The following is a 25669-nucleotide window of genomic DNA, read 5'->3' as shown; positions in this document are numbered from 1 at the left end:
TACAGGGGGAAGTGTTGGCTCCTCCATGAACAGCTCTACATTCCCAGGTAATACAGGGGGAAATGTTGGCTTCTCCATGAACAGCTCTACATTCCCAGGTAATACAGGGGGAAATGTTGGCTTCTCCATGAACAGCTTTGAGGTGTATAGAAAGATTTCTCATCTGGTGTGTATTTTGAAATACCTGTAAGGGAGATGCTCTGTGCCCATGTGAAAAGGAGGAGATGAAACTCTGCTAACCCAGAACCAGTAATACTTTTAATCTGACTCCATGAGTTAATAAAGAAGGAAATGAGCAAATTCAGTTCCAGACTCTGCCACCCAGCTCTCCTGAAGCAGCCCTTGGACAGACCCAAAAGAAATTCTTTGACTTACAGTTATTTCCCAATCTTGGTGTGGTTTGAAGAAGATTTAGTATTTTCCTAGTGCAAAATTGAGATTAACAATTACATTAAAGGTATCTTAAAAGAAAAAAAAAGAGCACTCTTGCACCCAGAACATTAGCTTGCAGTGTTACTTTGTTTTCTTAGCAGCTCTTGGGTTCTGCTGCAGAAGTGGTGGTGTCTGGGTGACAGGACTTCTGCCAGCCTTTACCTGCCTCTGATTTTATGCAGTGACGTTGATTGGAAGCGAGTAGAGGAAATATTGCTGTAGGCTTACAGAGCATTTACACTTCATTGAATTTAGTTTTAGGATATCTTTTTCATTTCAACGTGTCTGAAGATTTGCATAACTTAAACATTAGTTAGTGACTCAGATCTTTCCCAGATAGCCTACTCCCGTTGGTTATGTCACAGTGCCGAATCAGATGGCTCCTCTGGAAGTCTTGTGACCTGCATCACATGGAGAAATAGTAATTCTGTTTTATGTTAGCCTTATCTGTGTAATGCTTTACTGTGTGTTAATGCACTGATAGTTTCACCTCATCTTTGTCTTCTACCTCAAAGGTTTTTTTTCCCCTTGGTAATAGCTATTTCTAAATACAGAGCAGGAGGCCTCTGTTTCTTATAACCAGAAGAATGTTTGAGAGATGGGCAGTTAATTCCACTAGTGATATTTATTAATAACATTGCATGAATCTTCCCTTCAGGAAAGGGACCTGGGGGTACTGATAGATGGTAGCCTGAAGATGAGCCAGCAGTGTGCCCTGGTGGGCAGCAGAGCCAGTGGCATCCTGGCCTGCATCAGGAGCAGTGTGGGCAGCAGGACAAGGGAGGTTATTCTGCCCCTGTACTCAGCACTGCTCAGGGCACACCTTGAGTACTGTGTCCAGTTCTGGGCTCCTCAATACAAGAGAGATGTTGAGGTGCTGAAAGGTGTCCAGAGAAGGGCAACAAAGCTGGTGAGGGGCCTGGAACACAAACCCCATGAGGAGAGGCTGAGGGAGCTGGGGGTGTGCAGTGTGGAGAAGAGGAGGCTCAGGGCAGACCTCATTGCTGTCCACAACTACCTAAAGGGAGGTTGTAGCCAGATGGGGGTTGGCCTCTTCTCCCAGACAACCACCAATAGAACAAGGGGACACAGCCTCAAATTGTGCCAGGGGAAGTAAAGGCTGGATGTGAGGAGGAAGTTTTTGGCAGAGAGAGTGATTGGCATTGGAATGGGCTGCCCAGGGAGGTGGTGGAGTCACCATCCCTGGAGGTGTTCAAGAGAAGCCTGGATGAGGCACTTAGTGCCATGGTCTGGTTGACTGGATAGAGCTGGGTGCTAGGTTGGACTGGATGATCTTGGAGGTCTCTTTCAACCTGGTTGATTCTATGATTCTATAAAGAATAAGCTCAGGATCCTACTGTCCAAGTTGCTATGTGTATATATTGTCATCTTTCCCTTGGAAAATCTTACAAGAGTGCCTGAGGTGGAATTTCAAAAGGCCCTAAAGACTTCTGCATTTTCTGCCTTCACACAGACTCCAAGGCACCTACTTTTCTGGATGCCAATTTTTTCTTTGGGACTAAATGTCATTCCTTCTCTTAATGCTCTTTCAGATTTTCTTCCAAGATTCACAGATTTCATCTTTTCTGCTAGTCCTGAGTCCAAAAATTCTAGATGACCCCGTTTCTGGAAGCTGGATTCTGTTTTGCTATGTCACCAGCTACAGGATGGGGTTAGGGGATGATGGGAACCTGCCTTCTGTGGAAAGAAGTCATAAAATGTGTATGCTGAAAAGAAAGGTTGGGTTGTGTCCGAGCACACCAGTTTCCTCCACTGCCAGCTCCTCTGTAAGGCTTGTAACAGCATTTACTGCTTCTCAGCACCCATTTGATGGCACAAATTTCAAAGCACCAGTGTGTCCCTTCGCAGTTACTCTGGTGGGTGGGGTGCATGTGTGTAAATGTCTTCAGGACAAAGCAGTTTTCTTCTACTGTTCTTAAAATGGCTTTCTCTACTGTTTATGGACTGTACCTTTCCAGAGCTAAGCTGGAATCATACAGAGTCCCCCTTCCTTTTCCACTCAAATGGTCCCAGAATGTGAGGATACTTCCCTCAAGATGAATGAGCTCCCCTAGACATTGTAGAGGAAAAGGAGCAGACCCCTTGCAGGTGTCAAACGAATTGGCTGCTTCTGTCCATAAAGGGGATGAATGTGAAAATAAAGAGCTTAAATCAGTATCTAACGTTATTTATCTAATAGCCACGTTTGAAATGGGTAATTCCCTCTCCTAAATATTGCTGGGGTCACTTGGAGGAGGAGCGAGCAGAGGGATTACCGTAAGGCTGGGGAGCTACAAGCACGAATGCAGTGAATAATTTGACAAACTCCTGCAGCACTCTCCTCGCTGCAAAGAAGCCTTCACCTCTTGCTGGAGTGTTTTTGGCATCCAGAAGAGCTTATCTTCGAGTAAGATGTAGAGCGTAAGGTGAATTGCAAAAGAGGAATGCAGACAGCTTCTCCTATCAGCACTTTGTTTTGGTTAAAGCTCCGCTGGAGTTCTGTAAAATGCAGGGGGGGAGGGGAGAGAAGACAAAGCAGCATGTCCTCTGGGTTTCCTTGGGCAATCCAACAAGCTTATTAGGAAATTAACACTTCTGGGGTTAGAAAAGGCTCGCCGCGCTAGTTGAGCTTTCGTGTGGCTTCAAACACTGTGTCCGGCTGTGTCAGAACCAGGCAGGCGCAGCCTTGGCTGCAAATGCAAGGTGGGGGACAGGAGCCTGCTGTGTCAGCGCTGCTAAGGCAGGTTTATTTTGAGGGAGGAATATTTTTAGGTCTGCCTTGTGGGTAGCTGTGGATCTTGCAACATTCTGGATGTTGGCAAGAGCAAAATTCTCAGCAGATCACCTTTTTTTCTAGGAATTTTTCTGATTTTGGGGGTTATCTGATGACAAATATTAGCTGTTCTTTCATGAGTTGTACAAGATCATTGCAAGAACTGCCTGCTCAGAGGGCTGTGCATCCCTTACTTCCCTCTGTGATTCTTCCATGATCCTTGGTGCAAAGAGCCTCATGGAAAAGCCAGGTGTACCTTTCAGTAGTTTATTGAAATGTGCTTTTACATTTTTCTAGCTCATTTTTATACAGAATTAACCAGGTGGAAAAAAAATAAAAGAAAAAAAAAGGGGAGGGGAAGGGGGGAAAAAAGCCATGAACCTGTTTGATTTGTTGGCTTTAAATGAGTTGTTTCACAGTTTCAGCAGTAAGAATCACTATTGGCTTCGTGGAGTTCATCCTTTGCATTGCAGACCCTGTACCTCTCTTCCTGGGTTGATGGTGGTGTTCTCTGACCAGCACAGCTCTTGAGCATCCCTAATCTTTCTTTTAGGAGGCTTGCTACCATACTGTCTAGTTCTCCTCTTCTTTTGCTCCTCTAATTTTCACGACTTCCACGGTATTCCTCAATCAGCTTTTGGCCCACAGGGGATTCAGTGGTTGCTGTTTCCTCAGCTGTTTTTACACACTCAGTGGCCTCTACATTCTGTGGTTTTGTAGTTTATCCTCTCAGAAGCACATCTCAGGTAACTGGAGCATGCAGAGGAGAGCTTCTCGTTTCAAAATAACGTAGGGTGTTGTTTTGGTGACAAATCTCATTCACACTCACGTGCTTCAGAGCCCCATTCAGGCAGCCAGAGAGCTCAGAGAGCTCTCTGCGCTTTCTGTCTTTGGAGAAGGGAGGGAACTGGGGGAGATAGGTGCACTGGGGAGATGATAGGTGCACTGAGGAGATAGGTGCACTGGGGAGATGATAGGTGCACTGGGGAGATGATAGGTGCACTGGGGAGATAGGTGCACTGGGGAGATAGGTGCACTGGGGAGATGATAGGTGCACTGGGGAGATAGGTGCACTGGGGAGATGATAGGTGCACTGGGGAGATGATAGGTGCACTGGGGAGATAGGTGCACTGGGGAGATGATAGGTGCACTGGGGAGATAGGTGCACTGGGGAGATGATAGGTGCACTGGGGAGATAGGTGCACTGGGGAGATGATAGGTGCACTGGGGAGATGATAGGTGCACTGAGGAGATGATAGGTGCACTGGGGAGATAGGTGCACTGGGGAGATGATAGGTGCACTGGGGAGATGATAGGTGCACTGGGGAGATGATAGGTGCACTGAGGAGATGATAGGTGCACTGGGGAGATAGGTGCACTGGGGAGATGATAGGTGCACTGGGGAGATGATAGGTGCACTGGGGAGATGATAGGTGCACTGTGGAGATAGGTGCACTGGGGAGATGATAGGTGCACTGGGGAGATAGGTGCACTGAGGAGATGATAGGTGCACTGGGGAGATGATAGGTGCACTGGGGAGATGATAGGTGCACTGGGGAGATAGGTGCACTGAGGAGATGATAGGTGCACTGAGGAGATGATAGGTGCACTGGGGAGATGATAGGTGCACTGAGGAGATGATAGGTGCACTGGGGAGATAGGTGCACTGGGGAGATGATAGGTGCACTGGGGAGATGATAGGTGCACTGGGGAGATAGGTGCACTGAGGAGATGATAGGTGCACTGAGGAGATGATAGGTGCACTGGGGAGATAGGTGCACTGAGGAGATAATAGGTGCACTGAGGAGATGATAGGTGCACTGGGAGATGATAGGTGCACTGGGGAGATGATAGGTGCACTGGGGAGATAGGTGCACTGAGGAGATGATAGGTGCACTGGGGAGATGATAGGTGCACTGGGGAGATAGGTGTGCTTGCATTTATTTTCTTAAGGGACTGAAATGCTAAATATGCAAAATAGCAAGCACCAGCACTGCTGGGAGGGACAAGGCTGTAGATACTTGCACTGCTTCTGTAATGTAGAAGTGGCTGACCCCTTGTAAACACTTGAATGAGGAGTGCTGTGACAAACGTGCTCTCCCTTCCTCAAAAGTATCACAGCTGACTTCTGCCCTTCATCCCTGCAGGTCCCCTCTCCTGGGCTTTTTTCTCTTCTCTGGGACGTTCATGCCAAAGCAAGCTCACAACGAAATGGGAGCCTATCTATTGTGGTCCAGTGCCTTTAATGAAACTATTTGAATGAGTAAGGGACAGTGTGTGGCTATGAGTCACCCTGGAACTACATGTTCTCTCCAGGACAACCTTCAGGAGGAGGGGGCGGGCAACATCTGCAAGGATACTGGGGAGAAGGTTACTGCAGGCAAACTTTGTTATTTGATCACTGGTGAAAAGACAGGGAGGGGAACTCTCAGCTCCATGCACTGGCAGTTGCTAAGCTGTATTTGGACAGGTACACAGGTGATTGTATCTCAGTAATACCAAGAAGCATTACTGCAGTCGCTAACAAGACAAGATTTGCAAATTCCTTGTCAGCAAATGCCTTCAGGAAGTGCACAGCAGAAAAGAAAGAAAAAAGTCCCTGTCTCATAGCCCACAACCATTTCTATGTTGCCTGAAGACCTTTCTTTTACACTGTGCAGTTGAGAGACATTTCCTGAGTACAAATGCTGCTTTGGGACTAATGCACTTGTGTCAGGCTGTAATTGCAGAAAAATAGGCTTTGCTGTGGCATGTTGTAGGAGCATGTTTAGTGCCAAGGTTGTATCTATAGCTGTGAGATTCAGGGAGCTGCAAAGACTGCACATTTAATAGAGCAAATATAAATAAAGTAGGTAAATATTATGTGTTTTATAAATGTAATGTTCCAGTTTTATATCTGGATTAGACAAAAATGGACTGATCAGCAATGAAAAAGCTATTGATTCTAGTGCCATTCCACAAACACATAACCCTCTCACCTCATATAGTTCTTCCTGAAGGTGCAGAGTGCCAGATGGAACTCTCTGATTTATTGTAAGCAGTTGAAATCTGTATAATTACCAAAGAGCACATAAAAAGCAAGTGCTGAACGGAAAGGACCTTTTGCTGCAGTGAAGTTTGATTGCTCATTTGCACTCCCTGGTTAAGCAAAGTTTGGTTATGTGCTTATAAGAATAGTTCCTATGAAAATCTTATGGAATCAGACATATCCCCGTGGTGGAGGGGGGGCTGGGTTGGTTTTTTTTTAGAGGGTGTTGGGGTTTTGGATGGTTGGATTTTCTGGGTCTTAAATTGATTTTTGTTTTATGGGTGAGAATTAACTGAGATATTTCACTGCACACCACTACATTAAGTGAGGATCAATAAGGTTTTGCTTCCTTTTTGCTGGAGCAGTCAGCCAAAAAGGAAGAAATCTCTGGTGTTTCACTCTGCAGAATAAGTGTCCAATTAACCCTGATTCAAACTCATCTGATAGGGAGCCATTATTTACCATTAAAGTCTTCCAGCTGAACTTCAGTTTGTCTCAGTGGACTTATCTTCAAGTGTCTCTATCCAGAACTAGTTCAGCTTTCTTGATGTCAGTAACCAAGAGCAAATTGTTTGGGAGAGTGAACTAGCAAAAGAAAGGCTCTGGTACTAGCAGTCACTTTGTTCAAACTTTCTCTAGTTTCCCCTATTTTGTGTCCCTGGCTTTGTCTTTTCCTGTTGAAAGGTGTAGTTAAATGACTCTGTTAACTGGCAGAACTGTTCTCATTTTTATGCTGACTAAATGAACCCTCTCTTTTTAAGAAGTAAATGACAGTTCAGGGTAGCCAAGAGTAAGAGTATGCTGTGCCCCTCTGGCAAAATTGCTGCAGGGTTTGTTAGCAGTTGGTACAATGGCAAAAAGGAGGCACAACCTAGTGCCCACCACTTCCGAACTGATTGCACTGCACTTTTCCACTCTCTGCACCGTCAGACACAGGTCACCTATTCTGACCACTCGCTGTGCTTCTTCTGAGGACACCCATGGCGTGTCTGCCTATGTCTTCTGCTCCTATGTGACCAGCAGTGGTGTGTAGCAACACTCTGAAGCGCAGCTGACTCAGGTTCATGTGCAAAGGCCAATGCATAGTAGCAAACTTGCCAGAGGAGCACCCCACAGCATCTGAGTTCTGATAGAGATGATTTTCAGATCTGGAGATTAACTTGCTGTCATGACACCTTTGTCCCTAGAGGTGTTCAAAAAAGGACTGAACAAGGCACTTAATGCCATGGCCTAGTTGATTGGATGGGGCTGGGTGATGGGCTGGACCAGATGAGCTTGGAGGTCTCTTCCAACCTGCTTGTGTCTATGATTCTATTCTATGAAAGTCCTGAGATAACCTGGAGAGGTAATAAGCACAGGGAATGTATCAATGAGGAGTCATAATGCTTGTAAAAGTGCAAACAGTCCAAAAAAGATAAGCTTGACAGCACACTTGTGGTGATTCCTTCCACTTCAACTGCTTTGACAAGGGGAAACAGCATAAGGGGATGAAGATCTAGCAATGTGATTCTTAACTAATTAATTCAGCATCCTTCTTGCAAATCTCTTTTCTTCCTCATCCTGTGAATAACCTGAGTTGGAACAGCTGTGCAGGGGAAAAACTCCGTCTTACAGATGCTGCAATTCAGATTATATTTTATTAAGTTGAAATGAGAGACATAGCAAACTCTCTGAGGGAGTTCAGAAGTTTCCACCCTTCTAGTAATTGCATACTGTACAGGAAATGGAGATTAAAAAAGATACAGAAAGCCAATCAGGGTATCTCTGATAGAGTCACTGCCCTGAAACAACTTCTCATCTCAGAAATCCTCTGAAGTGAAAGAATCAGTCCCTGGTGTTTGTCAATAACTGAGAAGGAAAGAAGGTAGCTGGCTGTGAGATGCAGTGCTGTCTCCGTTAGCCTGCCAGCCCTGGGCAGGACGCTGTGTTGGATGCCTGCATTTACAAGGACCTCCTCTAGGCCTCCAGCTGTGTGAATCCCTGCACAGATGTAGTCCTTTCTTCTCTTATCACAGCTGCCTTCTGTAGGCATCATCTTTTAAAAAGAGCAGCATTTGCTATGCTTACAGAGTGGAACTGAAAGCATTTCATATTGTTAATCCTACAGGACAAACAGACAAGAGCATTATCAATGTGCTGCTTTCATCTCACTGGAGTGATGCGAGATAAAAACTCAGCACTGGCCTGTAGCTGGAGGTTTGGGCTGCCTGTGAGCACACCAAATCTTTCTCACTCTGGGAGTACAGCTGTGCTAGACGCTTCAGTCCAGCCACCTGGACTCAAACACGATCTTAAAGGGACAGCAGCCTCTTTCCTCCTCCTTCCTTGCCTTCCCCTTCAGACCCGCGTCAAAGAGCCCAAACAACAGTCAGTCTATGCTGCTGGCTCTTGAGAACAGGCTTGTTTTGACAGTTGCAGATCATGACAGTCACTATAAAAAGGATGCTTTATGTCCAGCTTGTACCTTGTCAGGTCATTCTCCAAAAACCTGCGAGTACTGGGACTGTTTCATCCACACCAGTGCCAGAAAGATCAGGTTCCTCTCTTGAGTAGACAGAGAGGGGAATATCTGGGAAGCTGAACATTTCACTTTCTTTCTTCAGTGCCTGAGTCATTAGCAGGTGTATGGTTCAGGGTCTGAAGATCCTGTGCCATGTGCTTCTTATTTCTAGCTGCCTATAATCCACCTCAAATTGACTACTAGCTTCATCTATGCTGAATGAGGCATTGTTTAACCCCGCAAAGGAAGGAAGTAATTGCCTACAATTTCTATATGACCATAAGCTTCACTTACCTTCCTAAATTCATAAAGCTAAGATTCTTCATGGTTTGAGACAAAGGTTTTGCCTACTGCTTCATGTTTCTGTAGGAAACTCTACAACTACCTGAAGGGAGGCTGTAGCCAGGTGGGGTTGATCTCTTCTGTCAGGCAACCAGCAAGAGAACGAGGGGACACAGTCTCAAGTTGTGCTGGGGGAGGTCTAGGCTGGATGTTAGGAGGAAGTTATTGGCAGAGAGAGTGATTGGCATTGGAATGGGCTGCCCAGGGAGGTGGTCCTGCTCAGGGATGGTGGTCTCTGTCCCTGGAGGTGTTGAAGCAAAGCCTGGATGGGCACTTAGCACCATGATCAAGTTGATTTGATAGAGCTGGGTGCTAGGTTGGACTGGATGAGTCTGGAGGTCTCTTCCAACCTGGTTGACTCTATGATTCTATGTAGCAGAGTTACCAGTGCTTGTTTATGTATGTCAGCTACCTCATGATGTCTCAATGAAAATCGTGGGTACTAATGTATTTTATTTGGCCTATTTTATGAAGTACACATGAGTTTGGTTACATTTCATTAAAATAGCCTTATTTGAGTTCAACCCACTGCAAATGTAAAAACCCTGGGGAGAGGGAAAGCTGTAAATTGTTCATTGACATTAATTTGATTGTACTTCCTTTGTGGCTCAGTTAGAATAGTAAATTAGATACACTGCAAATTGCCCAGCTATGCAAAATATTCTCAATAGTTCAGCCTTTGTAGTGTACCAGCCAAAACTGGTCCATGAGAGCCACTTGTGAACACTGAACAATGCAGAAGACATAAATTAAGCAACAAAGGGTATTGATGGGATTACACTGTAGGAAGTCCAACACTGTTAACTCCTACAAGATTAGAGACTAGTAGGATGCTCAGGAAAACTTAATTCATGCAGGACTTAAGATATCTTAAGTATATAATTAATAATGTGGATTTCAGTTAAAGATCAGTTAAGGGATCAGGCCCAGCCAGCATGGGTTTAGGAAGGGCAGGTCCTGTCTCAGCAACCTGATCTCCTGTTATGATCAGGTTCCTGCCTGGTGAATGTGGGCAGGCTGTGGGTGTAGTCTACCTGGACTGCAACAAAGCCTTTGACACTGTCTGCCACAACAAGCTCCCGGCACACCTGGCAGCTCCTGGCTTGGACAGATTCACTCTGATATGGGTCAAGAACTGGCTGGAAGGCCAGGCCCAGAGAGTGGTGATGAATGGTGCCACATCCAGTTGGCAGCTGGCTCTGGTGATGTTCCCCAAGGGTCAGTGTTGGGCCCAGTCCTGTTCAACATCTTTACTGATGATCTGAAGAAGGGGATTGAGTCCAGCATCAGTAAGTTTGCAGATGACACCAAGCTAGGGGCAGGTGTGGAGCTGTTGGAAGGTGGGAGTGGGACCTTGCCAGGCTGGATGGGTGGGCAGAGGCCAATGGGATGAGATTGAACAAGGCCAAGTGCAGGGTTCTGCACTTTGGCCACAACAACCCCAAGCAGCACTACAGGCTGGGGCCAGAGTGGTTGAGAGCAGACAGGAAGTAAGGGATCTGGGGGTATTAGTAGATAATAGGCTGAAGATGAGCCAGCAGTGTGCCCTGGTGGGCAGCAGAGCCAATGGCATCCTGGCCTGCATCAGGAGCAGTGTGGGCAGCAGGACAAGGGAGGTTATTCTGCCCCTGTGCTCAGCACTGCTCAGGCCACACCTTGAGTGCTGTGTCCAGTTCTGGGCTCCTCAATTCAAGAGAGATGTTGAGGTGCTGGAAGGTGTCCAGAGAAGGGCAGCAAGGCTGGGGAGGGGCCTGGAACACAAACCCCATGAGGAGAGGCTGAGGGAGCTGGGGGTGTGCAGCATGGAGAAGAGAAGGCTCAGGGCAGAGCTCATTGCTGTCTACAACTACCTGAAGGGAGGTTGTAGCCAGGTGGGGTTGGGCTCTTCTCCAAGGCAACCAGCAACAGAACAAGGGGACATAGCCTCAAGCTGTGACAGGGGAGGTATAATCTGGATGTGAGGAGGAAGTTGTTGGCAGAGAGAGTGATTGGCATTGGAATGGGCTGCCCAGGGAGTGGTGGAGTCACCATCCCTGGAGGTGTTGAAGCAAAGCCTGGATGAGTCACTTAGTGCCATGGTCTGATTGATTGTCTAGGGCTGGGTGCTAGCTTGGACTGGCTGATCTTTGAGGTCTCTTTCAACCTGCTTGATTCTATGATTCTATGATCCTATCCTGGAATGACCTTAAATTGACATGACATCCTGATTTAGCACTCTGTCAGTAATATTAATGTGCACTGATAATTATCAGAATAATTATCAACACTTATTCTACTTCTTTCTTCCTGAAAATAGTTTCTTCCAGAAACTGTACAGGTAACAGCAGAGTCATTGACTTATTCTGAAGGATAATTTGATTCTTTATAGATGGTAACACAAATAGTCAGAAAATTGGTATTCATTAAGTTAAATTTTAGCCAAAAATTACGTTTGGAGGTTGGCTGCATGATAAAATACACCAAGTCAGGAAATAGAACAGACCATCTCTAAAACACATAGCAATCTAAGCTAGATAAATGGGTGATACAGAAATAAACAGTCTCAGTGCTAGCATACAAATCCACACATATAGTGAAAGTGTTTGCAAGGCACTGGGTTGACTTGTTTTACATTGCTGAATCTGAAGAGACTGCAAAAATGTGAAATAAATTTGTATAAAAGGTCATAAAAATGCTCACATCTGAAACTTTATGCTTGAGGGAAACTTTGAAGCAAGATGCATAGAATCATAGAATCAACCAGGTTGGAAGAGACCTCCAAGATCATCCAGTCCAACCTAGCACCCAGCCCTGGGCAGTCAACCAGACCATGGCACTAAGTGGCCCAGCAAGGCTTTGCTTCAACACCTCCAGGGACAGCAACTCCACCACCTCCCTGGGCAGCCCATTCCAATGCCAATCACTCTCTGGCATGAACTTTCTCCTAACATCCAGCCTAGACCTCCCCTGGCACAGCTTGAGACTGTGTCCCCTTGTTCTGTTGCTGATGGCCTCGGAGAAGAGACCAACCCCACCTGGCTGCAGCCTCCCTTCAGGTAGCTGTAGACAGCAAAAAGACATATGTAGACAGCATAAGAAAGAAGAATCCTATATACAGTCTGGACTCTCTTTACTTCTACTTAATTCAAAACATGTCACCTGCAATTTCACTTAGTTCCTCAGAATTCATTCATGTTTTGCTGCTGTTTTAGGTGTGGATGTTTAACAAATGTTAAAGGAGCATTGAATTTGTATCATTGCCTCAATGAGGGCTTTTGGTCAGTACTAAGTGGCTCACTTAGGTACTTGGAGTTTTTAATGCTCTTTGACATGCAGCCAATAGCCAAATTCCAAAAGGCTTCACCCTGGCTCCTCTGTCCTCTCTGAGTGCTAGAAATGGCTAACAAATGATCAGTCTGAAACCAGCTTGCAGAATACTACCAGGGCAGAGCATTCAGTCTGACCAGTTCAGCCAGGGAGAGAGAATCACATCTGATAGGGAGAAACAAGGTTATGGGGAAGTGGATTAAGAGCATTTTTTGCACTGGATCTTTGGTGTTCTTAAAAGCATGGAACAAAAGTAAAACCACAAAACTGTATGGGCTGGGAGCTTCTGATTCTCGTGTCAGCAGATGCTTGCTGGCCCTGTCTGTCGAGGCTGCATGTATCAGTTTGGCAAGCGTGGACAAGAGGAAACAGTTGACACCAGTGGAATTGCTGCCTAGAGTGGTCTGCTCACTATCTTTTCCATCTGAGGCTGCTTACCCTCTTAAGAAAGCTAATGTGAACTTATGGCTTGTTCTGAGAGATGGATCTGGAAAAGGCCCAAGCTGTGTGAGGAGGAATCCTTTTCTTCTCCTAAGCCAGCAGCAGATTACAGGCTGTGTAGACCATGACCTCTTAGATCATGGCCCTTAGATATTCCCTTGTCCCTCACATTCATGCAGGATGCTCTTGCTGACAGATGGTTTACAAGACAGAGGGTGTTCCAAGCAGAGGAAGAGCAGTGACTAAGTTCACTGACTTGCAGGAAGCCCACAGCCCTACACAGCACTTCATGAAGGGACAGCAAGACTGTTTCCTCTGCTGGGCCAAGGCATGCTGAGCTGTGAGCGGTGTCAGTTGTGCTATTCTGTGCCAGGCTTGTGTGGATGTCACCAGAGTGTCAGAGTGAAGACCCCTCAAAGCTTCCATGTGTTCCTGAGGGAAAACTGGTTACACTACGCAGAGTTTCTAGATGCAGAGCTGTATCCAGCCCTTTGGGCCACCTTCACCCCTGGAGACATTCTTTCCATTGTGAGATCTTCAGGAGCAGAGCAGAAAGGTCTCTCCTGACACCAAGACAGCACAGAGACATTGTTCACTGGAGTTAAATTCAAACAGCCTGTAAGCTGTGCTGGAAGGCAACCCATAGGTTAGCCTATGATTCCCGAGGAAGGGAAAATGTTCAGATGGACAGGGAGATCAGAAAGAAGACTGAGAAGGTAGCTTAGGCTGTGTGTTCCAGGACAGTCATGCCACAAGCAGTAAAATATGCACACATATAAAGATCAAAGAAAGGAACAAGGACAGGGAAAGCTGGAAGAAGTCTGCTGCAGAAAGCTGCAGAAGGCTTAGCCATCCTGGTAAAGCCAAAAGTATCTGGGCAAATAGATTAAAAGGGGCTTGAGGAAAAAAGGCATCAGCACAAGGAGCTAAAACATACTTTGTTCACCTCCTTCATGCTGCTCAGTTTTATTTGCTTCATAAAGTGTTCTGCTCAGTAGTGTATTTTGCCTTCCTTCCTGAAAAGCCTTGTTCTGTTTTGTGGTTTCATTTGGGAAAGATGCTCCACACCTGTGCTCTAGTTTATCCTTTCTGAGAGGGGATGAAGCAACATCCTATATGCAGCAGATGAACAGAGGAAATGAAGTCTCAGAATGGGTTTCTCAGAAGCCCAACCAAACAATCTCATGGAAAACAGAATTCCTATCTTCCATATCATGCAACTTTTCTGAAGACTGAACTGAAGATCTTGACATGAAAATAGTTATAATAAATAAGCTTGACATTTTAAAGTAACTGAAATTGCATCTTTTGGTTAGGGGTGGGGGGGTGGCTGTGTTTTGGTTGTTTGCTTGTTTCCTTTTGGCATGAACAATTCAGTGAAATCCTGACCACCTCATCAGCATTCCCTCTGTTACCACTAAGTTTGGCATTTTGCCCTTTTTCCTCCTTTTCCCTCGCCCCAGCATAATCTATACCTAGCAGAAAACACAACACTTATCTCATGCTTGCCTTGGGTTCTGGCCGGGATTAAGCGGTTTGAATGTCACTGTAACTTCATTCCATCTAAACAGCAGTTGTCTCTGAAGGACTGGCATGCATGCAGCAGGTTGCCAGCCCCATATGGAGGCAAGGAGGCTTGGCTGCCGGCCAGTGCACTTCATGGGAGCTGTGCCAAAGTGTGTCCCCAGAGACCACCTCAGAGGCCTCCATGATGTACTCTACAACCTCTACAGCACTCTACAGCCAATAGGGAGGCTGAGGTGGTTCACCTCCTCAGCTATCTGGGGAGGTGGTTTAAGCAGGGATTATAATGTGCATGTAGCCAGTGGGTTAGCGCTGCTAACGTGTGGCTTCCCTCCATCCCACGTGTGGTGCCTTGCTTCCCAAAGCCAATTCCCATTCCTTAAATTCATCTGGCCCTTTGACCTGTAAGCTGTGTGTCCTTCGTTTGTACAATGGCACTGAGTGAATCAGCCACACCACGGTCGGTGCAGGTCGCTTGGGGTTAGACTTTTCTCTTCACGGTTTTTGTGCCCTGAGGCCCCACAGTCAGATTTGCTGGTATCTGCGGACTGCTGCTCTGCTCAAGCTGTGCAGGCAACACATCCTCTTTTCATGGTGTTTGGGAAGAATGGCTGACTGGCTCTTCTTTCCTCTACAGTCCCTTGAATGCAGCATCAGATAAATGTGACCAAGTGTGAGTGTAGTATCCTTTCTGCAAAGTCCCTTTGACATTGTGTGGAAGACAAGGTTCGCAGGACTGAGAGACATAGCCACGACACAGACTCTCTGTTGTGATGCAAGGGCTGCTTCTCACCATCAGAGAGATTATAAATGTCATTAACAGCTTCAAAATATGTCTAACTAGCTTATAAAGCACAGTCCTCACCAAAGCAGAATTGCAGCATCTTTTGCAAGATCAGAACTTCCTTCTTCTGCCTGATTTGTTCCCCTTTATAGAATCCTGAAGAAAGTTCAGGAACCTCTTCAGTAAAAGCACCCTAGAAATAAGAAATGCCCCTGCCAAACCGATTCCCAAACATCTCCACAAGCCTCTGGGAGGATTCAAACCCACACATGAAACTAAGGCTCAGCAGCAGAGCCTGCCCTGGCCATGGCACATGTTGAGTGGATGCTTGGTTTAGGCCCTTTCCTCACAGCCTAATCCAAAACAACAGTGGTTCAAAGGACCTGGGGGTAGCATCCCTTTGCAGGTAATTAATGCACAGTGACTTAAAAAGAAGTAAAATCCCCTTTCTTCACAAGTGCCATCCCATCCCCCTCCAGAAAGCATTAGTGTGACATCTGCTACTGCTGCTGCTCTGCCTGTTATTATTTGTCTTAGAGCCTCTACCCATTCTTTTTGCTTCTACAGCTGCCGCTGGTGTTTCCTCTTGGTGTTTCCTGCCTGCCTGGCCTAAATTCCATCTGACACCCTCTTGCCCCTCTGGCTTTCTGCCCAGCTGGTTAAGGGCTGCCATTTGGTTGACCACAGTGCTCATTTCTGCGGTAGGAACATAAAATAATATTTGGGTTTAATTTCACACGAAGGTAATACATTTTTCCATGGGGACCCTTCAGTTTGGTCTGCAGAGAATCTTGCACTCCTGAGAATTGTCAATGACTGAGGACTGCAAAGACACCTGCGGCAAGTTCCCTACTTCAACACCCACAGTGAGCGGTTTTGCTTGGGAAAGCAGAGGAACAGGCAGTGTTGTCCCCTCTCCTCAGCAGCTTCACGGCCAAGGTGGCTGTGCAGCCTTGCTCTGGCAGCATCTCTGCTAGCTCTGCCTTTTGTAGCCACCTGCCGCTAGAGGGGTGAGAAGGCTCTGGCGGCGAATCCAAGCGGTGCCGTCTGCCTTGCTTCGCCTGGCGTCTCGCTGGGAACCGCCGGTGAAGAAGCGTCTGTGCTGACTCCCTCCTAGCGCTCTAGGAAATGCTTGCTCAGGAGGACACAACTTCTGAGGAGCGAATGGCTGCCTGGGCCTTTCCATCAGCTAAATGAGTGATGGACAGGACGTACAGGAGGAGACAAGTAGCTGACAGTGCAGTGTCTTCTCCTTTGTCACCTTAGCTTTCTCAACTTCAAAACCTGATACTAAGTTTAACCATGCTATGGACTGCATGGCCAAGATCTGGTTTTTAAGATCTGACAGATAAAAAACGATGTCTGGAAGGTAAGACACTTGAAAGAGTCCAGAGCTTGTAGCAACAGCTGATCAGCAACGTTCCCATGTTACTGACCCATAGAAGCTTTTCCCTCATTAAACCACCTAGGGAAAATCTCTCTCTTCTGCACTGGTGCTGCCCCCTGACCGCATGCTGTGGGGGAAGCTACCGGCCTGATCCCCCGCTAAAGACAAGCCGCCCTGGACAGGACAGATCCCTGGCACTGTCTGTGAAGTGGCACCTATCCCGTGGTGGGATTTTGTACTTGCAACCACAAGAAATGCTGGGGAAAGAACTTGCCTAGCCACACTGCTGCTGGCTGGGCACCAAAAACTCACAGCTTCCTAAAGCAGCCAGAGCAAAGCACTGCCTCTACGACTTGATGCTCCCCACTTGTCTGTCATCTGGGTGTTGAGCACCTCTTTCCTCTGGGCGGTTGTAAGCTGCTGCCTTAGGAGATCGTGCTGTGCACTCTAGTAAATGTTTCTGTATAGATGAAAAGATTTCCTGGAGAGTGGACTGGGACCACTAGTGCAACACAGAAAAAAACCAAGGGAAGGTTAAGCCTGAACTGAACACAGTGATATTCTCAATGGTGTATGGAGACACAGAGTTGTGCTCCTCAAAACTGTGGCCAAGGACGTGGCTCCTAATCTAAAAAACGAAAGCTCAGAATCGATAGGGAAATGGCAGTGCATTGAAAGGAAACGAGCTGCTACCCTCTGCCTTCCCCTCGGAGATAGATAGCTGTGTTGTGGGAACTGAATGCAAGAAGAGACACAGATACAAAATGTGCAAATACCAAACTCTGCAGAGAAGCTATTTCCAGGTGGGGGGATCAGTCTGTCCAGAGGCACAAGGTTTGTTTCATGAGGCTGACCTTGACTGATTATTTCTCAGTGCTTTGCTGTTATCCTACCCACACTACAGTTAAGAGTACTTAAAACATTCTCAGGACTAAGAAACCAATGAACATAGGAAAAGAAGTTTGAACTTCAGGGCAAAAAACCTTTATGCAATTTTAAGGCAATACAGTGCATTGGGGAAGAGCAAGAATGATCTTTTGCCAAAACCAGCTAGTCACTAAGAGGACCAAGTGTGTCATATCCCACAGCATGTCCCTTAAACCTCCACCCACCATACTGAGAGTTCTCTCAAAATACAAGGGAAATGCTTTTAGGAATCTGGAGTAACAACTTGAAAATGTACTCTACTGGCAGTGGTGACTGCAGTCCTGCAGAGACACTTCTGGTGAACTTGCATTTCTTGGTGACTCTGATACGCCTCCACTTAGTGAAGTCTTGGGCAGTGTCATGGGCCTCAGAGGTAGGTGTTAAACATATTGCCTGACCAAAAGTAGTAGGAAAGAGTACAAAAAGGGTTAATTTTAACTTCTTGGATCATTCTTAGATGGTATCTTGGGAGTGTGCTTAACAATCTCAACTTGACACCTGTATATATATTTATTTTTATTGAAACATAGAATTACCTTGGATTTTAAGTGATTCCATTTGGTTTGTAAAATGATATTTTGTTTACATTGCTTCTTCTGGTTTGTTTTCAAAATGTTGTTACAGTGAGTTCTTACATATTTTAATTAGCAGCACATTAAAAATCACTGTTTTCAGGGAATTAAGCCATTTAGAGCTAGTTAATGCCCTTCTGTATCACTTTAATGTGAATTTAGGCTGCTAATCTTGTTGAATAACAAAAGCATTGAATTTCCCTCTTGGGTTGTACATTCAGAAAGATGCTTGCTAGTGAGGTGCACCTTGACTGTCAGTTAAAGGAATGAAATCTTATTTTCTGGTTAAAACTCTGAAATGAAAATCCAGTCTGCTAGACTTGATGTAGGCCAGTGGAATACCTGCAAATTCTACTCTTTTATACAATATTTGGGGTTATGTTCAAGGCAATGCTCTCAAACTGTAGCACTCAAACTGAAACCATAGTTTGCTTTTTCCATACAGAAGCCCTTGGTGCTTCTTGCCACCATTGCATAGATTTTAACATCATCTATTAAAATAAATTAATAAAATTCAGCCCCCAAAGCCCTTAGGTCTCTTCTCATCATTTCTCTTTAAGGTTTGTCAGGGTTTTTGAGACCACAGAAGCACTTCAACCTATCAAAACCCACTGTTTAGCGCAGTGTCTGCAGATGTGGACATTCACATGGGTGGCCTATAGCACGCACATGTGCATGGTTCGTATCATTGGACATGTGCATGGCCACATCAGATGCCATCGACCTTGGATGGGCATTCTTCATCTATTTTCTCTTCTCCACGTTTCCCCTTGTTATCATTCTCTCTGATGTCAATGCAGGTTTTGACCCTCCACCCAAATCTGTCCTGAGACGTACCCAGGCCTCTACACCTGTATGGTTTGCTCCTTTCCCACACCTAGGTGCTGATTCTCTTTTGGGGGAGGTGACCTGCTTTATGATAATAGACTAATAATCATTAGATCTCTTTAGGCTGATACTGAGCTGTGAAATACTGGTTGAAATCCCTCCTTCCCACCTGCCCTGTCACTGCCATCCAAGTGAACCTCTGCTCTCCGCGCAGGAGTTGAGCAGGAATATCTGGGAGAAGGAATGATTTTTACAAATGAGAGCATCCTCTGTTGTTCTTGCTGCTCTCTGGCCTCTACTCATCTGTCTCTCTTTTCGGAGCAGGATACTCCTACCTAAGCACTTGGAGTTCAATCTGGATTTCAGTTTGGTTACAACAGCTCTCTGACAGAGCTGTTTGGAGACTTTCTGTGATTTTTTTTCCCCTGATTGTGCTGAGAACCAAGGCAATCAGCATGCAATATCAGATGCCTAAAGTTTGTTGGTCCCTCACATCACCCAGACCTGCAAAGTTACCAACACCTTGTCATTTGTTTCAGCTCTGTGATGCTTCCTCCTCTACAGCCTCAGTGCAAGTGCAGTTTTCTCAGCTAGGGTCTCCTAGACAACAAAGCACAGACTGAAAGACCCAACTTCAAATAGCTCCATTATTCCTTGATGCAATTTAAAACTGCCCTTCTTGTTTGTAGGCCTCTCCCCAGGCTTTCTGGGGCTAATGTCAGCCTTGCTAAATAACCCTCCCTCTCTGCCCTTCTCTGTTCATCTAGTAGTGGCCTTCTCTCTGACCCTGTTGCTTCTGCCACCTGGAGCAGCCTTCCTGTGTCTTACTGCCTTTCTGACTCACCACCTACTTTTTAAATGCCATATGAAAGCCTATAGTTTCAACCTTGCCTTGTAACAATCTGGAGCAGCTGAAGGAAAACAACCTCTGGCTGTTACTCAAAGAGGGTTCAGTAACTATTTCTCTAACCCTCCTAAAGTAAAAAGGTTGGCCACCAAAAACAAATAGAAGGAGGACCCCACACACTTTATTGTCCATGCTGGCTATTTCTTTATCCGAGAGGCAAAAAGAATAAGACAAGACCTTAGCAAATGACCTCTGTCGCCCGGAGAGTAGCTCAGTACCGAAGACACAAACAGATCTACACACTGGTTTTTCGTTTTTGAACACTGGTTTCCCTTTTCCTCTAGTAACTCCATCAACTGCTGGTTCCTCGTAATTATTTAAGAGGAGGTGTTTGTTTTAGAGAGTAGGAAGGACAAAGAGAGCTCTTCAAGTAGAAGTAAACTCACCAAGGATAGGATGATTGGGAAGACTAACTTGATGTGAGATCACAATTCTGTACAGCTGAAATACAGCAATATCATTACTTCAAACCCACTGCCCACGTCCCACAGGCCCTTACCAGACATGGGCACACTCTGCAATTCCTACATGCAGAGCTCTGTGGCAGTGAGAGTAGCCCAGGACAGACTTTCAGGCTTCCCACAGTTAAAAGTAGTTTTACTAAAACGAGTATTTGAGAACCAGCTTCCTTCGAAGTCTGTGCTAGTGCCACTGAGGGTAGAAGGGAGAAGGCTAGAAAGGCTAGAAGCAAACCCTGGAGATAACACTCGTGCCCAGCAGCATTTTTCCTGACTGCTCGCTGTATTCCTCACTTTCTCAAGGGGCCATTTGCCCTGTGACTTCATCTATTTTCCCGCTGCTCCACGTCACTGTGTTTGTGACTGCTCATCCTAACCAGCCTACAGCATCTCCTTTCTGTGTGCCTGGGGAAGGCAGTGCCCTGCTTCCAATTAGTGAGGCAAGTTGGCTGCTGAAGCCTCTTTCTAACTGGAAACACCTCTGATGCTTATTTGTATTTGGTGCCTACTGTCCCCTGTCAAGCTCGAGAGGTTGCTCTGCTTGGAGCTAGATACACAGATCTTGTCTTCATTAGGGGAAAGATGGTTTAGATGTCTCACTAAAGTGCTCCAAAAGGCTTGAGCTTAACTCAAATCAGTTGCTGTTTTTCTAAAGGGGTTTGCTAATTTTGAATAGCTGAAAGAGATTAAAACAGTTGCTGCCTTTGGTAAGGCTGCAGCAATGGTTGAAGTCAGGAAATAATTGTGATGTGACTCAGCCACAACTGCCAGATAGACTCTGCAAGCAAGTCATGTAAGCTCTCATTTCTGTTTCTGAGGGCATTTAAGATTTACCGTCCATGCAGTAGAACTGCTTTGTGTGAGCACATGGATTTTGCTTACCTCACAGGGTGAGTCTTGCATCAGATGGAGCAAATTGGCAAAACAGAGCTTGTGACTTTGAGCAAGTTTCTTATTTCTTTAAAGCCTAACTCTTTGCTGCCATTCACCCTGTAGGAATGCACAATGGATAGGAAATTCTTTGAGGAATGTTGACATAGCCACAACTTTTGCCTTGGGCCACTTGGCAGAGCTAATGCGGAGCACAGCCCAGCCAGCCGCGTGCCCCAGCTTTCTGCCATTGTTCCCCCATGAGCTTCCTCCCAGGACAGCATTCCTGAACCCTGGGTGTGGGACTCCATCAGTGTACCCCTTGCTCTGGGAGCAGACCTCACAGGCAAGCTGGAGCTCAGGCCTACCTGATGCTTGGTAGTGTGTATTAGTTTGTGTCCAGATTTCTCATATAAGCAGCACTGTCATCTCATTTTAGATAGAAACTTCATCTTGCTAGAGTTTCATGTGAGAATGAAAACTTGTGCCTCTGGGGTGGGGGGAAAGGTGCCTCAAGTAGGCTTCATTGGTAAACTGAAGCCTGGTTAGCAGGCAAGGTTTTTTTCCTGCAACAGGCCGGCCAGCTTCATCCAGATAGTTCAGTAGCTTTCCTTCAAGGTGTGATTCTCTTCCTGTTATCTTTTACTGATGCAAATATTGTAACCACAATTGTTCTCTGTCATTCTCTGAGGTTATTAGCTATAATATATGCCAATCTAACTCCTCGATTAACCTTAATGTGGCTACAAGTTCTTAACCTGTGTTCTTCAGGCACTTCAGCTACTCATTCTCTGAACTAGAATTAGCTTATCTACTGCTGTCCTATTTAAATACATCATCTGCCTCTCTGTGGGTACCTGCTAGTCTGGCTGCAAGTACTGCACTGCAAACATGAGGCTAGAGTGAGGCTGTTGCTTAAATAATATGTTAAAGGAAGGGGCCATTTGGCTTGTTTTGTTAAGGCTCCTGGGATGATCATTGTATAAAATCACCAAAGACTCATGCAAATGACACCTGCATAAGCTCCAGGGAGGACGTTCCTCTCCGTTCTTGCTAGAAACCTCATCTTGAGAGTCATTAGTGAAGCAGGAGAATTGCAGAAAATTTCTCCCCTGGCCCTCTAATAAGAGATTCAGCAATAGCTGAAGCAGCTAAGAAGTATCACTCATCACTGCTCCAAAATCTAAGGGAAGTGGGGGGGTTAAGAGGCTCTTGGAAACTTTTGAAATCATTGTTTTCAAGCTTTGAGGGTTATATTTAACCTTCACTAAATGTTCAAGCAAGTGAATATTTTGGTTTATTTAGTGGGGTTCAGATTGCAGTACAGACCACCACTCATGGCTGTTTTAATCTTAGCACTTATGGGAACCATTTACTAAGTTTATACACTGTTTAATTTGTTTCTTTCAAGTCTGTTATCTTAAAACCAGCAATAAAAATAAAAAAGCAAACTCTAAAATCCCTATTTTGCATCTGATATAAACCAAAAGTGTTTTAATATGAGCATTTCAGAACATCTAGGAGGTCGTTGCTTTCTATTTTGGTAGCTTGAATGTGATCTCTGTAGAGTGGGCAAATTCTCAGTGTATTGTTGGATTCCAGTCATGGCTGCAGCTACCTTCAGTGGGGACCTGCAGAGCCATCCGGCACTACACAGCACACAGTTTGTGGCCTTTCTGAGGTGGCACTCCTCAGAGCGACCCCCAGCCTGTCCTAGGATGCACTCAGGCTGTCGTCGTCAGGGTTTCTGACTGGTACATAGCAAAGTTTGGTTTATAGGATCACAGAATGTCTTGGGCTGGAAGGGACATTTAAAGGCTATCTAGTCCAATCCCTCTGCAGGAAGCAGAGTCATCTTTAATTGGATCAGGTTGCTCAGAGCCCCATCAAGCCTGACCTTGTATGTCTGCAGGTTCCTGGATGTCCTCAGCACTTCATCTTTCCAATTAGTTCTGCCTACTGGAGTAGGATTTGATGATGTGAACTTGCAAACTCAGAGACAGAAGAAGCACTGAAATCCTTTTAATACTAGCTAGACCTACTTCCCAACAGCTTGCCTGGTGTTTTCAGCCTGCCAGACACTGAGAACTGTGGAGCTAGATAGCTCACAAGCAAATGACAAAGCCGTGATTCTTGCCTTGAAGCAGCTGCACTCCAAGACTCCAGTCCTGTGATCAGGCTGTTACAAAATCCCGCAAGTCCTCCACTGGGTCTGTGCTAGCCCTGCACTCGGCGCACGCCCTCTCGTCTTTACAACTGGGACCACAGAGCCGCATCTCTTAAGGTAGTTGGTGCCGAACTGCCACAGGGTGAGGAGACTGCATGCCTCTGGCTGCCCTAGCTAGAAGGTTCTGAAATTAGCCCCAAAAGCTTGATTCCAAAGTAACACGACACTCCGCAGCGTTTCCTCCCAGGCGGCGAGAGCTGGGCGCTGCCGCCGGCGCGCAGGCGGCTGGACGGGCTCCGGCGGCAGGCAGCGCTGCGCTCTGCCCGGGCGGCCGCGCTGCAAGCGGCGCTCTGCTCGCTCCACCGCCTGCGCGCCCCGGGGACGCGTTCCGAGGTGAAGACACTCTGTACCAGAGCGGGAGAGGTTATTTTGGCCTATGTTATTTAGGAAGTCAGGCTACATGCTACGTGATCGCCTTACAATCTGTGAAAATGAAATAGAGAAGCAGGGTTAGTGGAGCTTTTGCTGGGTGACCATCTATCAGGACTAGGAAGGAGTGCGTGTGGCAGCCTTGGCTCTATATATGCCACCTGCAGGAACTGCTACTAACCCTCTCCCCTCCCTTCTCCCCCCCGCCGTTAATTGAGCATCCCTTCTTACTGTGGCTCTGGTTAGGCTCAGGCTTGGATCTTTCTGATGGTCCTGTGCTCCTTGTCCATTCCATATGCAGAGTCTCAGGAACTTCCCTGGAACTGCCTGGGAGTGTCAAGTTCAGCTTTTGTATAAACGCTGGCAGGCGCCGGGAGCAGCTGGCTCTGGAGCCCTTTGGAGCACTGCGATGTGTGGATGTGAGACACATGGCAGGGAGGAGACAGCGATGCCGTGGAGGAGAGCCTCCATCAGTGAGCCTGTGCTGCTAGTGCTGAGCTTGGCTGAGGTCAGAACACAATTTTGCCTTAATTTTCAGGCCCCGAACTGCCCCTGCAGCTGGCTACATTTTTTTACTTCTAAGGAATGAAAACCTAACAACAGAAATCCCTTCTAACAAAGCAAACTGTGCTACACATGAACTCAATGTCGCATCTCAACTCACCTTCATTGCTTTTCCTACACTTCCAGAGATGTCTGTGGCTTCTTCCCTCACGATGGTCAGTGTTAGGAATGGAGCTCAGTGATGTTTTTTAACCTGCTCTTTACTATTCACAGAAATGTGAATCCCAAAATTTGTTACTGCATGTGAAGTTTCTAATAAATAAGAGATTTTGTTTTATTATTGAAAGATTATTTCCATTTCTTATTTTAAAAGGTATTTTTGTTTTCAAATCCAGAATTTTCATCTTGGTAATTCTATAGACTGACAAAAAAGTTACAAAATTTAATCAAACTTTCATTTGAGGTCAAAAGATTTGTTTAAGTCAGTTTGAAAACAAAACAACACTCTGAAAACAGACATTCATATCCATGGGACCTGGGGAAAAAAGGTGAAAAACTTTTGGTTTAGGCAGTGAACAAAACTTCTTTTGTTCCAGTCATCAATCTCTGGAGCTAGTGAGATGATAAATCTTCATCCAGCTTCTGTTCAAACAATTAAGACACATTTTCTGTGTATTATGTTTCTTAGTAACATGATAGCTTTATTTTTATGTTACAGTACTTCAGGACTTGCAAGGCTGGAGGCAATTAATTCTAATAATTATTTGTTAGTGACTGCAGATCATTAATAATTGCACAGAACAGGTAAAGCTCTTCAGAAAGCAAGGATAAAAAGAATATCCAAAAGAAACCCATAAATTCTGTTGTTTTCATTAATAAATGTCACTACAATAGAGATTCTAACAGAAATTACCAGTCAAAATAAGCTCTCCCCACACAATAGGGACACTGCTCTCCACCACCTGAGAAGATGTGGGAATTTTCAATACTCTCTACTGCAGCAACAAGGAAATAAACTGCAATCTGGTACACATTTCAAGCAAATAAATTGTGTGCATGAATACCTCATAACAATACAGGTATCATGTAGAGCCTCCCATCCACCCACAGCCTTGCTGAAGTCTGTACAATCAGTGAGCCACTCATTACCTGTTATTAACTTCTCTACCTCTGCATATGTAATGCTTATTTCTAGCACTAATTGCTCAGTTCGCAAAAGCCTCGATGCCTCTAGTGATTAAGTTCTGATTATAGACTGCAGATGAATTGAAAGGTCCTGTTCTCTAACCTTTATTTGACTTTGAAACGTGCATACCATTGTGGGCAGCTTTGGAGTTTAATGCAATCTGTTTCCACTGAAGGCAAGCAATACTGGAAATATGATTACAATAATTGTATTATGAACATGGTATTGTCATGATCAAGTGAGGGGGCTGCAAACTGTAACTGATAAAACTGCAACTTTGACCTCCATCTTTAGCTTAAAAACC

General features: G+C 45.6%; 1 long non-coding RNA gene across 2 annotated transcripts in view; it reads left to right on the top strand.

Annotated features, from left to right (window-relative positions):
• Window positions 1-24525, top strand: part of LOC135187067 (uncharacterized) — a 128868-nt gene extending 104343 nt beyond the window's left edge. The window contains exons 1-2 of one of the 2 annotated variants that reach the window (XR_010307178.1): window positions 17556-17817; window positions 23977-24525. This is a non-coding gene — a long non-coding RNA (uncharacterized LOC135187067). Of the gene's footprint in view, window positions 1-17555; window positions 17818-23976 lie in introns of those variants that run through there. The other variant, XR_010307177.1, reaches the window with a different exon arrangement.
• Window positions 24526-25669: the final 1144 nt, after the last annotated feature.

This window comes from Pogoniulus pusillus, chromosome 26 (genome assembly GCF_015220805.1).
Source record: "Pogoniulus pusillus isolate bPogPus1 chromosome 26, bPogPus1.pri, whole genome shotgun sequence".
NCBI classification, from domain to species: domain Eukaryota; kingdom Metazoa; phylum Chordata; class Aves; order Piciformes; family Lybiidae; genus Pogoniulus; species Pogoniulus pusillus.
This window is presented reverse-complemented; position numbering and strand designations above follow the sequence as displayed.